Raw genomic sequence first — 17,686 nt, forward strand, 5'->3', positions numbered from 1 at the left:
AAAATAAATAAATTAAAAAAATACTAGTAATTTTAATTAGGGATACACGATAAATATCGGCACGATATTAATGCGCATCTCGTCAGTAAAGCCGGTTCTGTAATCAGCGGTAAATCTCAACATGTGCGTGCTTTCACGTGGAGCAGCATTTACTACACAGAGCTGCAAAAACAAGCTGTGCAAAACCACGATCATATTTTGCGTATGTTTTGCGCCACTGTCAGTGAACAACAGCTCTGTGTAGTAAATGCTGCTCCACGTGAAAGCAAGTGATTGGCTCTTTAAAAAAAAAAAAAAAAAAAAAAAAAGGCAGGACTTAAATCAAGGAGCATCTGACTTCTGTCTGTCTCTTCCTTGTTATATTGTCTCTTCTTTTCAATCACAGAAAGCAATAGTCACCGTAAACGTTTGACATTGTAATCATGCACAAGTATCATGTATAGCCTTTGGGTACTGACTACTGACCTTTCTGGGAAATTCTAGCAGTGGATAAAACAATACCGTCTCCTTATGTTGAACTTTATGGCTGATAGAGTGCCAAAAAAATCTATCTGATAATTTTTTCACAGTTCACTCTGACATTCCAATACATACCAAAAAGCTTTTCTCAATCTCAGATCAAAAAGGGAAGAGAGTGTGGCCATACCGCCCCTTGAACTGGAGAATTCGTTCAGGTAAAATGGAGTCATCCGTCAATCTGAAAAGGTCATTGGCTGTGGCACTGTGACAAGCCTTTTCCAGATAATCCATTAATCTCCAAATTCAAATTATCATTCTTCATCCTTATTACAGGGGGGTCCGGTTACCAGCCTGCCGCCGACCCTCCTCATTTCCATATACTAGCCTTATCATCAGAAGGCCTCTGCTGAGAGGATTAAAGATGACACTAGAAAATTAGAGAGAGACAGAGAGAGAATGGATGAAAGAAACGATGAGTAGATGAAGATGAAGTGAGGAATTATACCGAAGTCTCAAAACTTAGTGAGCTTCCTCAGTGTCTATTTCATTTCGAGTACCTTCTAAGGTAGGCTACTAACCAAAAATTTACATCTTATTTGAAGCACTCTTAAAAGGTAACAACACTGGTCTATCAATTGCCATACAGTTCTCACAAGAGAATCAACTATGTTTACAGTTGATTTTAGTGCGTGATTCAGAGTTCAGAGTTGAGCAGAATAATGAATAGATCTGATCTCAACAATCAGTAATGCTATCATGTTAATTGTTTAAGCATTATGCGGGGTATCAGCTCTGTGATTAACCAATGATTTCATTACAATCGGATGTTAGGCGGGGTTTGCACTGAACTGGTTTGCATGTGGAAAAAAATCATGCTGATACCAGTAGGCTACACTCGGACATTAGCATGTTGCTAAGCTAACAATTCAATGCAGCATAAAAACTTGCAACACTAATATTGGTTGAAAAGCTATTTAACTTTTTTGTTTTTGTTGTTGTTGTGTTTACCTTGATTCTGACTGCTTGTCGCAATGGTTTTTGGGTTGTGATGGTTGTGATGCCAACAGTTTTGAACAGCCTTTTGTGTCAGGAGTGTGCCCGGGATGCCTAAAAATGTTACTCGGGTGGGCAGCTCAGGTTTTGGAGTTTTTGTTGCCCCTCACACAATACAGGCACAACACTCATGGAGACATTCATAACAGTCACAGTAAAGTTTACCCCAGGGTTCAAAGAGGAAAATTAGTTTGGAACACAGTCTGTCACTTTAGATAGATAAAACAATATTGCGACAGTTACAGGTGCATCAGTACTTCACAGTTATTATGTAAAACACTCTAATGTAAAAGTCTTTTGTGTGTTATTATTGGGGAAGATGTCAGTACGGAGGGCTCTCTGGGCATAATAACTTTGCTTTTTGTCCAACCCTGTACGACTATAAAGATTAAACTAGACTACAGTATACTGAAATGAACTGAATGTGATCCTTGAGGTCTGATGCGAAATGTCATGCAGTGACATTTTAAATTACATTTTTAAATTGTTTTTTATAAGTTGCACTAACAGAAGCCTCTGTATCTACACACCAGAAGTTTTCTTAAGATCTTAAAGGCCATTACATAACACAAAACGATCATTCTGTTACAATTTACTCACATCAAACCCATATGACTTTGGTTCTTTTGTGGAACACTGTAAAAAATTGTAAAACTCACATGTAAAAACTGAAGCACCATAATTAAAAGTAGTCCATAAGATTTGCAGGTTATATTACAGGTCTCCTGAAGCCATGTAATAACTTCATGTGAGAAATGGGAAAAAATGTCATTTTCACTGATAATCCAATCTTCATTCAAGCTACTGTAGTTTTATTAACTAGATCAACGGGTTTATTGTATATACCGTATGTATAAATAAATAAACATTCACATTATAATATTTTTTTAGAATATGAACATAGTATGTACCACTTTAATGCTGCTTTTTTTATTATTATTATTATTTTTTTGTCATTTTTGAAGCTATGCATGGTAAGTCTTTATAATAACTTTCATTAATAAATATTTAATATAAATAAACCTTTAACATTTACAAGTATTTTATATCATATTTCTAGCCATTTAAACCCTAGCCATTGTATACAGTATAATAAGTATTATATTTGTTTGTTTAAAAATGTTTGTTAATGATTTATTAATAAAAATTATTCATACATTTTTATAAAGTGCATGATCATATATGGATCGAACATTTGTAAGCATTTTAATTTACATTAACTAAAGGGTTTTTTTTAACATTACGTAATGCTCCATAAGTTCATTAGTAGACATTTGCAGCACATACATTTTAAACTATTTGAATATATTTACTAATGATGTCAAAAATTATATAACGTTTGTTAATGATTTATTATGAAAATTGTAAAGTGCTGTTAAAATCATTTGTATAATATTATTAATGAAAGTTATAGTGTTACCATATACAAATAACTTATCTTGTGTATACGACAATACATAATTTACACGCAAGTGCATGATACTCTATTTATTTATTTTAAAAAAATTGTAACTGCATGAAATACATCATTTAAAAAAAAGGAAGAAAGTAATTGAATGGGTTTGAAACAACATAAGGGTGAGGAAATTAAGATAATTTCCATTTCTGTGGAAACCATCTGCTAGCAAAGATATTGTATATTCATCAAACTTTTTTTCTGCCACTACAGATCAGTAGTATATCTACTGGTAGATGATATCAGTCAATGCTAAATAAACTAGCGTCCCACCGCACCGAAATTCCATTTGTGTGATGACGCTGTCAAAACACAGCAGCCCTGATCCCTTCAAAGATCTCTCCCGACCACAAAGAAAACCTCGCACATTTCAAGCACTCAGCACGTTGAAAAAGTGCAGACGGTTCATCTAGCAAGAAAACCTCTGTTTGTACAGCAGGTTATAGGCTAAAAAAAAAGCTTTATGCAAGCTCCGTACAAACACACAAGCGGTGCAGCTCCAGAGCTCACTGTCATTACAGATGACAGCATCGCCCAATCGGAGTCAGCGCCACAGAAGAGTGAGGGCACCCAGGAGTTGAGAGAGGTTTGGGAAGCGGGGGGTGGGTTGTTTGAGCTGTATGGATTCATGGATGGATGGTATACATGGATGTGAAGGGAAAAGAATGCATTGATGGATAGCGCAAAGAGGAATGACAATGGAACGAGAGGGCAAAGCCTGCCGGCATATGCAGAAACCTAGCCATTGTATACAGTATAATAAGTAATTATATTTGTTTGTTTAAAAATGTTTGTTAATGATTTAGTTAATAAAAATTATTCAATACATTTTTATAAAAGTGCATGAATCATATTTAAAAAAAATTGGAGGTTCGAACATTTGTAAGCATTTTAATTTACATTAACTAAAGGGGTTTTTTTAAACATTACGTAATGCTCCATAAGATTCATTAGTAGACATTTGCAGTCACATACATTTTAAACTATTTGAATATATTTACTAATGATGTCAAAAATAATAGAACCGTTTGTTAATGATTTATTATGAAAATTGTAAAGTGCTGTTAAAAAATCATTTGTATAAATATATTAATGAAAGTTATAGTGTTACCATATACACAAGATAACTTATATTGTGTATACGAACAATACATAATTTACACTCAAGTGCATGATACTCTATTTATTTATTTAAAAAAAATTGTAACTGCATGAAATACCATCTCTTTTAAAAAAAAGGAAGAAAGTAAATTAATGGGTTTGAAACAACATAAGGGTGAGGAAATAAGATAATTTTCCATTTCTGTGGAAACCATCTGCTAGCAAAGATATTGTATATTCATCCAAACTTTTTTTCTGCCACTACAGATCAGTAGTATATCTACTGGTAGATGATATCAGTCAATGCTAAATAAACTAGCGTCCCACCGCACCGAAATTCCATTTGTGTGATGACGCTGTCAAAACACAGCAGCCCTGATCCCTTCAAAGATCTCTCCCGACCACAAAGAAAACCTCGCACATTTCAAGCACTCAGCACGTTGAAAAAGTGCAGACGGTTCATCTAGCCCAAGAGCCTGTTTGTACAGCAGATTATAGGCTAAAAAAAAAAAAAAGCTTTATGCAAGCTCCGTACAAACACACAAGCGGTGCAGCTCCAGAGCTCACTGTCATTACAGATGACAGCATCGCCCAATCGGAGTCAGCGCCACAGAAGAGTGAGGGCACCCAGGAGTTGAGAGAGGTTTGGGAAGCGGGGGGTGGGTTGTTTGAGCTGTATGGATTCATGGATGGATGGATACATGGATGTGAAGGGAAAAGAATGCATTGATGGATAGCGCAAAGAGGAATGACAATGGAACGAGAGGGCAAAGCCTGCCGCATATGCAGGAAATGAGCACATGGGGCGCTGGGCTAAACACCACACCGTCTGGTAGGCAATTACTAGGCATGTGTTTGTCTTCTCAGGTTAGATCTTATAGCACAGAGAGCGGCTGTGACAGATACACACACAGCTGTGGGAGGGGAAATGTGCCGTGACCAGACTTCACTGTACTTGAGAATGGAAATCTAATGGATGCACTTTGCAGTTCTTCTTTGTAATAGAATTTTTCAACTCTCCCTGTAAATCATCAGCAAAAAACAATCATGATGTTGAGAAATAGCATGGCATTTACTATGGTTCAGCTGTTTTGTATGTGGTTAAAAAGTTCTGTGGTTTGGGCAGGGATATTAGCTCATAAATTCTGTCTTTAATTAATGTACAATAACAACAACAAGAGTAGAAAAAAAGATAAAAAAAAAAAATGCCAGGGATTTGATCAAGTGCTTAGTGCACATGCTCTAATGCAAGCTAGAATCTGGTTTGCATCATTTGCAGATCAAAAAGGACATCATGACAAAGCTGACTGACCAACTGCACCACAAGGAAGCAAATAGTCCCAAACCTAATTCTAAGCTATGATGTGAAAGGCAGCAGAAATGCTGCAATGAAAAACCATCAAATGGTTTACATTTTTTCATAGCAAATTATGATTCTTTTTAACACCAAATATTTTACTTTTAACAGTATTTTACTGTAAAATTACATTAAGGCCTGGTTTCACAGACAGGGCTTAGACTAAACCAGGATTAGGCCATAGTTTAATTAGGATATTTAAGTAATTTTTATAAGCAGGCATTAGAAAATAACATTATTGTTGTGTGTCTTGAGACAAAACAAAGGCACTGATATATTTTAAGTCATGTTTATTTTTAATTAGGATATTTAAGTAATTTTTATAAGCAGGCTAATACATATATATATATATATATATATATATATATATATATATATATATTATATGATATATATCTATATATATATATATATTATATATATATATATATATATATATATATAGTGCATACTGTAATGAACATAATGGAATGTGTCATTAAAAAAGTAAAAGTATCTTAAGTAAAATTATCTAAAATCCTGTCGTCTCCTATATTAAAAAATTATCTTGTTTTAATAGATTGCATCTTGAAGGTGTAATTTGTTACTTGTTTATTTTAAAAGCGAAGAAGTTTGCCATTGTAGTAAAACCAAATACACCATACATTTTCTAAAAACAAGCCTTAATGTTTTCAACAAATCACTAAGTTTGTGGATTTTTACTTAAAATGAACTTTAAAAAAAGACTAATTAAAAAATTTGAAGACATTTTTGTAGAGGGGAACCCATTTAAAATGTGTATTCTTTATTCTAAAATAATTTAAGTAAAAGTGAATATATCTGGTTTCAAGGAATTTTAGATTTATAGGCTGTTTTAACTGGAAAGTAAGACAAAACTAATTGTTTTGGCACGGGTAAAAAATTAATTTACTGTAATACTGTACAATTAAATATTTATTTCTTTTTAAATATTATAATAATAAATAATGATGCAAGTTAACCAGCCAGACCTTGACCCCTTACCCTCTGCCTTCTCCCATCATATTTTCATTGACCATACTGTCAAAGCCAAAAATAAATAAATAAATAAATATTTTCCCTTTGCTGCTAACGAAGAATTTTCATCCATTCTCCCAAAATATGAGAGAAGAATTTGTCCACCCGATACAAGCAGTACGCATCCAGTAGAGCAGAACCAAACAGGTCTGGAATACTTCCCTATATCGAGGATGAAAGATGGACCCAGGAACTGCACGGAAGGTTCTGGGCAGATTTAAAAGATAGACATTAATAAAGTCAAATTGCCTGGAGTGTCTCATGGTTTGCAGTGTGTCATTGCTGATTACTGTAGCACACTCCAGCACAATCAGGTTTATTAATCAAGAGGAAGATGGAAGCTAAGGGGACGAGACGATGACCCTTCAAGCTGTTCATGAAGAGTGAGTGGACCTGCATCACATCACTGCCACAGTGAATTTCTGTATCGGGGAAAGGAATGGATATAAATAACCACGTCCCTGCTGGACTGTAACTGTAGAGTGTGGATGAGTTATTTCCACATCCTAGCACGGTGAATATGTTAGCATGGGTGAAAAAATCAAACCATGGTTATTCAATATATGATTTACATAGAAAGACCAAGATTCAGTGAATGAATTGTGCCCACTGATAAAAGTATTTTTTTTCATCTGAGACAAACCGCTACATTATAAGCTTCATTTTAAAGCAAAACGTATTTGAACAGGCAAGGAAAAGGCAAGGGTACAAGATTATTAATATTCACTTTTGCTTCATAATTTACTTTTAAGATTTTCTTCTGAGAACTTGCATGTAAGAAAAACTTGAAAGTTGCCATAGCTACACATCAGTATAACATTAGTTGAGAGTTAAGGAAAGATTTGCAGACTGTCTTAAATTAAACGGGCGCAGGATTTAATAAACAGACATAATCTTGGAAATCTACTTACCAAGACTTAACATAAAGTCCACTTAATTCAGTAGAGCCTAGAAAGCACTTAACATGCATAAACTCAGATTATCTTTAGCTGGATATCCTTGTTTTTCCTCTATCCATGTTTTCAAATGTTTTGTTTTTCTTTAAAACATAAGTGTATATACGGCGGTAGCGCTTCCTGCTGGTGAGGAGGTTTACTGCTTGAACTCAGAAAACTGTTCCAGTCAGTAAAAGCCTGCAATTTATACTAAAAAAAAATATTTTTCACAGTTCACAGCAATATTTTCCTTCTCTGATGTATTTGATTTGTGTAACCTTTGCAGCGAGAAAGGTACAAGTCCCCTGGTGTAAATCTCAATCAACCCCCTTATGGGAGGACAATTAAAGGGGAGAAAAAAAAATGAAACGCTAATTATCATTCAAATTAAGAGGGCAATAATCAGGTCATTTTTAGATTTTTTTAGTGGCTGCGCCAAGTCGAGAGAGGCGCCTCATAGTACGGCCATTAATTGAAACCCAGCATGAAACTAAGGGCTAAAAATACATTAAAGCTGTCAATGTGCCCTCTATTAGTTAATTCAGTGGCGTTGCTTGATTCAGCACATAGCGGTAATGCATAGAGCTAACTGCACCTGGTTATACACCTCAAGGTTAGAACAGCAAAGTGAGGGAGTGAGACAGCAAGAATGAGAGACTATTATTTACTGGAATTTCTCCTCATGACCTTGACTGCTGTTGGATTAAACAATTATCTTGTGCTGTTATAATAATAAAAAAAAAAAAAGCTTTGCTTTATGACTGAAAAAAATATTTGACAGTTAAATGGGCTTGAAGTTTGGATTTGTACTCGCAGAGTGGTCTGCCATTTAAAAAATTATAAATTATATATATATATATATATATTAAAAGTATTTTTTCAACAGACAAACAAATGTGTCAATAAGATATATTTATATACTACAGAAAACATAAAAGAGAGAGAGCTGGGTAGATTACTTACAGTACTTGTAATTGTAATCCGTTACTGATTCCAAATTACATGACAAAAATCGTAATACATTACACATTTTAGGTAATATAATCAGATCACTTTTTGATTACTTTAAGATTACTTTTTTGATTTGATTTAAGTAGGACAACCATATGCAACATAAAGTGCTGTATAAATGCTGTTCTTTTGAACTTTCTGTTCATCAAATAATCCTGAAAAAAATGTGTCATGGTTTCAACAAAAATATTAAGCAACACAAGTGTTGATAATGAATTAACTTTTATAATAAGAAATGTTAATCTGTATATTAGAATGATTTCTTAAGAATGATGTGACACTAAAGACTGCAGTAATGCCAGCTGAAAATTTAGCTTTGCCATGCATTATTTGGAAAAAAATGTAAAATAGAAAATAGTTATGTTCGTAATAATTGCTATAAAAATTTCACAATATTACTCTAAACCTAATAAAATAAATGAAGCCTTAAGTGTAAGAGAATTCTAAAAAATAAAATAAATAAAAACACCAACCCCAAACTTCTGAACAGTAATTATGTGTATATCTTCTGTAAATTCATAAACACTTTTGCTGGAATACAGTGGCATATATTAATATACTAATTATTTTTTTCCACTGTTTGTAACTAGTGCAAGGAGAATGGTATCTATTCCTACAATTTTGCTACTTTGGTGACTTCTTTGCATACTCCGTATAAAGTATAAAAAGCTTTTGCACAGAATGATTGCAAGACATATAAAAACCCGTGTACATGTTCAACAAACATGAGATATAGTACCACCACAGCACTGGCCTGATAGGGAAAGTGACAGTCAGACTGTCAGCGCCTCAAACTTCCATCAGGGCTGTCATACTCTGTCTAATATCTCACCTTTTTACTTTAATCACTTCAGTTGCCAGTCCTGGTGAAGGAGGAGGAGCGTTTTCATTCATTCATCCCATACTTCCATCAGACATTCCTTAGCTTCGACTGTGGTGCACTGCTTTGATTTGTGTGTGACGAGATTGAGCCTTTTGGTGTCACTGAAACAGACACTACAGAGAGACTGTGAAGACATCACACAGAGAAAGGACACATAACTCCATATCAGTAATACCTTCATAAAAACATCACCTCATGAATTTTAGGCAGTTCAGGATGTCCCCCATCCGCATATAATCTCGAACAGCTAAGCTAAATATAATATTTTGTGAAACAATGGTGATATCACACATGAAAATTATATTTAAAAAAGAACAATGTGAAAATGAGATTCACTACCTCACATAGGAAGTCAATTTCAGTCTTGAGGGAGCTAAATACTTTGATTATGTCACCTTGAAATTTGCTGCATAAATAGACACAAGCTGAACATGCAGATTATTTGATGTTCTTTTTAACCAAAAAGCAATGCATCGGTTTAGGGTTAAGATAATTGTTGAACATTGGGAACCAAACATTTAACTTCCACTGTAAGGGAAAAAAAAATCACTGAAACTTTCAAAACATCAAAGATCAAAATATCTTGGAATGACATAAGAGTGAGTAAAGAATGGTGTCGTACTGACAGTTTTAGTATGGCTTTTTTTCTTCTGTTTTGTTCTAAAGAAGGACATACAGGTCTGAAATGACAAAAGGATGAGAAAATACAATTTTCAAAGTTAAACAACCTACACAAAGAAACAATGTGTCACATAATCAGACATTTTAGGATTCAAAATAGCATGCAGAATCACATGCAAACTAGCACTAATGAGAAAAATAGAGCAAGAATGGGGTATAGAGGAACACACAAGAGAATGTCTTCAGCATTCAGACACAGCCAATTGACCTTTTCACAACATTGGGTCTGGCCACAGCACAAGCATTTCACACCACAGACAGGGCGGTAGAACTGCCATCACAACAAGTGACTGGATGAGAAGGGGCCGTGTCGAAGCGGCTCCTGAACGAATACCAAGCAGGGCCGGACAGATGGTGCCCTCTCAGCTAGAGGAACCCCATGGCCCGAGCTCAGAGTGCCACTGGGCTTTGACAGCCAGAGAAGGTTTTAAAGGGGTCACAGGGGCATCTGGAGTCGCGGTGGTGCTGGGGGGGGTATCTCAATCTATAATCTCTCTGGGTGAAGCCTGGCAGCACAGCAAAACTTCCTGTCTGCCGGTGTCTGCCTTTAAACTCCTTTAAACTTCTCAGGTCTTGATAGAGGAGGAGACAGACGGGAGGCTGGGAGTTATCGCCAAGGCTCTGGTTTCAATCTCTGTCTAGGCTTTAGCTTTATTTATGTGTGTGGAGGGTGCGTGTCTGAGATGAGGTCATTCTGTCGTGTATTACTTGCAGATTGCACACAGTGATATGGTACCAAACTGAAGTTAAATTAAGACCAAAATGTTCTTAATCCGTATTTTTGTCTTGTTTTCCAGTTAAAATGTCTAGTCATTCTTTAAACATGATTCATGTATTTGAAAAGTAATACTGCATACTGCACCTTATTTTCAGAGAACATGTCTTAATTGAGTTTTTTTTCTCTCTCTCTCTTGTTTTAAGCATAAAATGCAGTGTGGTTTATGGTTAAATCAAGAAAAACTTTTAAATAATATATTCTCTGACAAGTCATAATTAATGCATGTTTTCTTCACATGTAATGCTAGAGCTGTTGCATTAACACATTAATCTGGTACGATTAATTACAGAAAAAATAAAGCTTTAAAATTATTAATGCTTTTACGTACCTGCCCCAGTGCTGCATTTTCTCTATATTCTGTAATATCTGCACAGTAGCAAATGTGAAATTGATTTTATATAACAGTTCAATGAACAAGAAGTTAATATTGCATTACATTTTAAATATTGTCAGTATTGTCTGTTTTTGCTCAATTTTGCTTACGATAATAGTCCCAAACAAAGTCACAGCAAAATGTAGGTCTTTCCAGGTAACACACAGCAGTGCTTTGATACTGAATGAATCCACATTTTTGAATGAATCCAGTGAGCCAATGATTCAGTGGCCTGTTGATAAAGATTTGCTTCATTTCTGAATGAATCAGCCATTTGAACGATTTGGTAGAATCCCCTACTTGTGGTTTTAGTTTTATATTTATATGTATCTTTTATTTTCCTATTATTATATTTATAGAAAACTCAGCACATCATGTAGGTTACAGTAATTCATTATTGTAAAACTGTATTTGCTCAACAGCCCTATTAGATACAGTAAATTTACTGAGAATAAAAAAAAAAATAGATTACATGGAAAAAAAATAGCAATAGCCATTATACAGCATCTAATCATACATAGCATAAATAAATGTGATGTGATCTAGGAAATCCCATCAGATGATGCACTGGGACGTTTTCAGGAATTTGAAAAAAAAAACAGCTTGAATGTCAATTTTTTGTCAAAATTGTTTTTTTTTTATTTTTTTTTTATATAATATTTTGTGTGTTATAAATATTTTTTTTGCAATTTTATGTTTTTTTGTAGAAAAATAGCGATTTATTATAGTCTTTAACACATGCTGCAGAGGTGCTTTTTCTCAACACTACAAAGACAGTTCACCTTTCAAAATAAACTATGTAACGTATTTAATAAAAGTTCGGGGTTACGTTAGCTATCGTTTGTGTAATGAAGCAGTATAGTGCTCTCGTTCTTAAAGAGACCAGCACCATTTTCATATTAATGCTATGCATTACTTTCATTTAGTTCAACTGGTGACAGAGTGAAATAAAACTACAAGTTACAGAACGGAACTGTGTCTGGTTACGTATTATAAATCCAGAGTAGTAGAACAGGAGAAGAATTGGAGATAATCTGTGATGTTTTATGAACAGATATAAGTTTGTGAAGTGTTGTGTGTTCCGTTAAGTGACATTTACTTGTGATACTTGACTGTTGTGCTTTTATTTTCATTGCCTCTCATTAAACCAGTTTTTCTCAAAATTATGTTCCTGAAAATAATGGTGATCAGCCAACTTCAAATAGCCATAACACATTCAAGCTATGGACAAAATAAAAATTCCAAGTTTTGGAAAGGGCTTAAACCCAGCTTTTGTATGGTATCAAAACCTACAATAAGTAAAATTTCACCATGTGTTGGGTTTTCCTAGATTGCATCACAAATTATTTATTATAAATTTATAATAATGTCATACTGTACTCTACATGGACACAAATGCAAAATAGTGGTGGTTTATCAGAATCAAAATGGCAATTTACAACATTATCTCTATATGGAAATTCGATACATTCCAGCTCAGATACAGAATACATTATCACTTTTCTTTATTACATAAATGAAGTAATAAATAATAATAATTCCATGTAACAAATGAAACATGCCATTAAACAGTAATAAACAATCATAAGAGCAAAAAAAATAAATAAAACATTTAGTATTGCACATACACAGGCAACTAGGATTCAATGAATGTCTAATTTAGAGCTCTCAATTAAAAAAAAAAAAAAAAAAAACACTGTCTTGTTTCTCCCAGATCATAGGATGAATTCAAATGCTGTCAACAAGTGATATTTTTCACAGTATTACACCTTCATCACTGTCATTATACCGCAGTCCTGTTTTATTATGTGATTTAGTCTCATTGCTGTAATCATGGCTGTCTAAACTCTTCACGAAACAGCTGAAGCAGCAGTGCTCTTTTATTGCACTTATTTTGAAAAAAAATTCTGTCTGATGGAAAGGATGGGGTTGAGCATTGTTTTAATGTGTCTTAATCAGTGTTCCAATTTTATGTATTGAATGGCGTTGGGAGGCACCGATAACAGTCTTACATTCACTTCTAATTCAGAATTCCATCAATGATGCTTAAAACTTAATTAACAGAAGATCAATTGTGTTTACACTGTAAAATGGTGAAGGCAAATTTTAATTAGACTATCCATATATTATTAATTGCATTAACAAGATCTGAAATTAGGAACAGACTACAGACTGTTTCAATTAAAAAACATCAGTCAGGGAACGCAGAGAGAGAGAGAGAGAGAGAGAGAGATAACTTACCAGAATCAAACTGAATTCATAATTACTTTGAAATGATTCACTGACCCAGTGAGACGGATTCTTAAACATTACTGATTTTGATAAAAAGGTGTTTTGAATAAGAGTGACTCTGTGATTAATGCTTTAAAGTATGGAAAATTATGCAAAATCTGAATTATTGTTCTTGACAAGCTGACTGTTTTAAGACAGTCAGCTTGTTTATGTTTGTGTGATTGATTGGTATTTGGTAATTTGATTTGTAGTTGTGAGTTCGCTAACAGTAACTCTCTGTTGTTACACTCAGAGTTCTTGTCAAAATCCATTATATTAAACAGATACTTTGACAAACAAGAGCCATGTATTAAAGATTTAATGTGTAAGAATTTCAGCATGACAAATTGTGCCAGTAATTTGCTGTCACAATGAGTTTGCTTGTGTTCCGTTTTCAGTAATTCTTTAGAAGTATTTAATTCACATTGTAATTTAAGCATTTTTTTTACAGATATACCTGGTGTAAACAAAAGGAAATGCAGAGAAATAAGAAGGTTTCTCCTCATCTCTCCCTTGCACTTGGGCTATTGCTGAAATTCATTGGGAACATAGAGATGCTTAATACTGTCACATATAAAGACTGATTTATACTGTAAAATATAAAAGTATTATAAAAACATGAATAAATATACAACAGCCCTGACTTAATTCAAGCATCAAGCATAATTCAAGTTTTGAAGAGTGTTATTGGTGTAATTGTTCCAATGCTATATGCAATGGCGAATAAAAAAAATTAATTCAATTCACAGTAAAGAATTGCCAGCAGTGGAGATCTAAGTTATCATTTATCAGGCAGTGTCCCGCCAGAGGGTAGTCAGTGGGTGGTGGGCTGTTCTTTCAGACACTCAGATATCCTCATGCAACCTCATGCATGTCCTCAGACAACCTAATACAACCTAAAATATCTATAACTGTCACAAGAAGCAAGAAATTATTTTTTTTCTGGTGTTTGAAATAACAGCAGATTCTTGCACTTTTTTGGAGTTCTCACCTTCAGTGAAAAAAAAAATGATGAGTTGAGAACATATTGAGTGGATAGGCTATGAATGAATAAGAATGCCAAAAATACACAAACACACCTAAGGACCTGAATTAACCTTTCTTTAAAACAATTTCAAATTTATTCCAATTCCCTTTATAAGCAATGTGACAAATGTCTATGAAATAAAGCAATGGTTCCCAACCTTATATTTCCTACCATAAATATATTAAAACTTCATTTTTGATTAGTAATATGCATTGCTAAGGACTTCAATTAAACAACTACTCAATTCAATTCAACTAACAACTTTAAAGGCGATTTTCCCAATATTTAGATTTTTTTGCACCCTCAGATTCCAGATTTTCAAATAATTGTATCTAAGCCAAATATTGTCCAATCCTAATAAACCATACATCAATGGAAATTATATATTATAAATCTCAATTTCGAACACTAAAGTTTTGTGGTCCAGGGTCACATTTGACAGTAGCTTGAGTTGAGAGTAGCAGAACCTTGAGTTGGGATGCAGATGTACATTTATTTTCATTAACAAAAACAGTACCAGTTTCTGTGAGTATCTGTGAAAATTAAAACAGCCTCACCTTTCATACATACATTTGTAGAACATGATAACCACAGGTAGACCACCTCACTACCATGGTAAAAAAAAAAAAAAAAAAGTAGCCTAACAATGTGGTTTCTATAATGGTTACTTCTATATGGTTAGTGTCAATGTTACTGCAGTAAAACCATGGTAAATGTTGGTGATTTGTAGATTGAAACGCCTTCTAACTGGATCGTTGTTGCACAGGTGTTTCAGCATCAGTTGTTAAGAATGATCCAGCTCTGATTTATTTGGCTTTAAACTAGTTTTCAATCACATACCTATGTGATTTGTACTGGAGAACTCTGTGCTGAACTCAAGCGCAATCACTAGATCTCACAGCGCTGTTTAGTGGTCTCGTGATTGCAACTGGTCAGTTTAGTAAATACATTCACTTTAGCTCACAATGCGCTCTCTTTTCTTTTGAGGTGAGCTGATAAAATGTCAGCGGATGCGTGGTTTCAAATGAGAAGCGCTATTTCATTTCACTTTTGGTGAGTTTGCCGTTTAATACGTATTTATCATGCACAACAGAAGGCAGATTGGTAGTGGCACCAACGTGACCTCTAACATAATTTCGTGTAACTGGCAGAAGAAAAAATAAAAAGTGCAAAATATCCATTTAGTCGCAGTCTGGAGCCCTGGTAGACTACTGTCAATTACATTTTTATTTAATTGTTTATTTTATTTAATTGCCTTATCTTGGCATTGTAAGCATATGATTTTAAATACCTTTATTATCTTTTTTTTTTTTTTGTTTATTTTTGTTATTTTGGCTTTTACAAAAAAACATTTTTTGAATCCATAAAAAAGAAGTCAATTAGATCCAAAACGACATTTAACGGCATAATACTTTGACATTTTTCCAGTATCTTGTAGTTCTTTCAAACCTTATGTACAGTAAATGCATTAAAAAAAAAAAATCTCCAAAGATCTCCAAATTAAGATCTACAATTAAATGGAGAAAATGCACCAGGTTCCGAAACAAATGTTCCAGATAAGCCAGGTGTGAAAACACCCTCAGACTCACATTGCCTGAAAAGGCCACACACGCACACATTTTAAACTAGCACTGAGGTTTAGACAGATGTAATGCGTGTAAAGTGCCACTCTTCACATACTACATCCACTTTATATTCCAGGCACACTACACTTAAGTAAAAAAGATCGTAACCCAGGGGAGGGCTCTCAATCGATCATGTGTCTGCCTGCTAGCAAGTGATTGACATGGCTGATGTAGACCTCAGTGCGTCTCTCAGGACTTCAGACACTGCTACACACTTAATTGGTTTCCGTACCATTGCGGCAGGTCAGAGATAATCGACCGGCCCTACAACCCTAACATGACCACATTCTCCCACAAGGGTCTGCTTATTGCATTGAGTCATCAAGTACATATCGATGCTCTGATGATTAATACCAATGTCTAATTATTAAGGTATCAGACCTGCAGCTTTTGTCACAGATGTGCTGGAACGTTTGATAGGACAGGCTACATGACACCACTAGCAGCAGAACTGAATGATGGGACCCACTGAAGTCATGTCCTTTTTGAAATAGTGAGGGTGAACTCACTAAACTGTTGCACCACTATTGTGCACATATTTCATTGGGAAAAGCAATGTAACGTATAGCTGTACAGAGCAGATGAAGATTAATGATGTAAAGAATCTAAGTTCAGTGCATTAGAGTGATCCAAAATGTCAGACATAAACTACAAACGTGAGACTTGACTTTAAACTTCAACACAGCAGAGCAACATGGCAAACAAAAGGGCTTAAATAAAATACTATAGGTGATCACATGACATAAACAGCCATAGACAAAACGGAACTGCTAAGCAAGATAACAAGACAATGACCAATAAGAGAACAGAACTAATAACAAGGTAATGAGATAATGAACCAATTAAAACATGACACATGAACAAGTGGCAAACAGAGAGAGATCACATGACTGAATTATATGAGGGAAACAGGGAATCACATAACATGAAAGACATGATCCATGAACATGAACCTAAAGAGACATGACAAGTAAGCATGCATTTCCGCAATACCGCAATCCAGTTTAGCCAGGTGCTTAATGTGAAGAAATAGCACTGCTATGGTTTAGTTGTTAAATTAAACCATTGTGAATTTTTATGCATTTATTTTTATTTTTGTGCAAACATATTATATATTTTAAAGAGTTTGAGTACATTTTCTAATAAATATGGCAGGCACCATTCATCAGCTCAGGTGTCAAAGAAGATGCAGAATAATAAAAAAAATAAAAAAAGAATTAGAAGAGAACAAAGTTACATTCGAAAGCTTGGGGTCAGTATGATTTTTTTAAGGAAATGCTTTTAAGACATTATAAAATGCTTTTATTTATCAAGGATAAATCAAATTATTCAAAAGGGACAGTACGGACATTTTTAATATTGATACCGTTTTTAACATTCTTGAGCACCAAAAAAGCAAATTAGAATGATTTCTGAGGAATCATCTGAAGACTGAAGTAATGTTTGCTGAAAAATGTCCTTTCAATTGTAATTCAATAAAATTTACTTCATTCCAATTCAGCTTGTGGAGTATAGTCACATCAATTCCAATTCCAACTCTTAAACAAGTGAGCTCCTTCCCCATAGAAATGTGTTTGAAAATGATTTACCTTTGGTTAGTCTGATAGATGTTAAACATTGCATGAAGGCATAAATAGAGAT

General features: G+C 34.3%; 1 long non-coding RNA gene across 1 annotated transcript in view; it reads right to left on the bottom strand.

Moving 5' to 3' along the window:
• Positions 1 to 281: 281 nt before the first annotated feature.
• LOC122136259 overlaps positions 282 to 17,686 on the bottom strand; it is an 87,572-nt gene continuing 70,167 nt past the window's right edge. The window contains exons 2-3 of the long non-coding RNA XR_006154052.1: positions 9,240 to 9,403; positions 282 to 886 (exon numbers count right to left, since the gene is read on the bottom strand). This is a non-coding gene — a long non-coding RNA (uncharacterized LOC122136259). The remainder of the gene's footprint in view (positions 887 to 9,239; positions 9,404 to 17,686) is intronic.

The sequence above is a fragment of the Cyprinus carpio genome, chromosome B2, assembly GCF_018340385.1.
Source record: "Cyprinus carpio isolate SPL01 chromosome B2, ASM1834038v1, whole genome shotgun sequence".
NCBI lineage: Eukaryota > Metazoa > Chordata > Actinopteri > Cypriniformes > Cyprinidae > Cyprinus > Cyprinus carpio.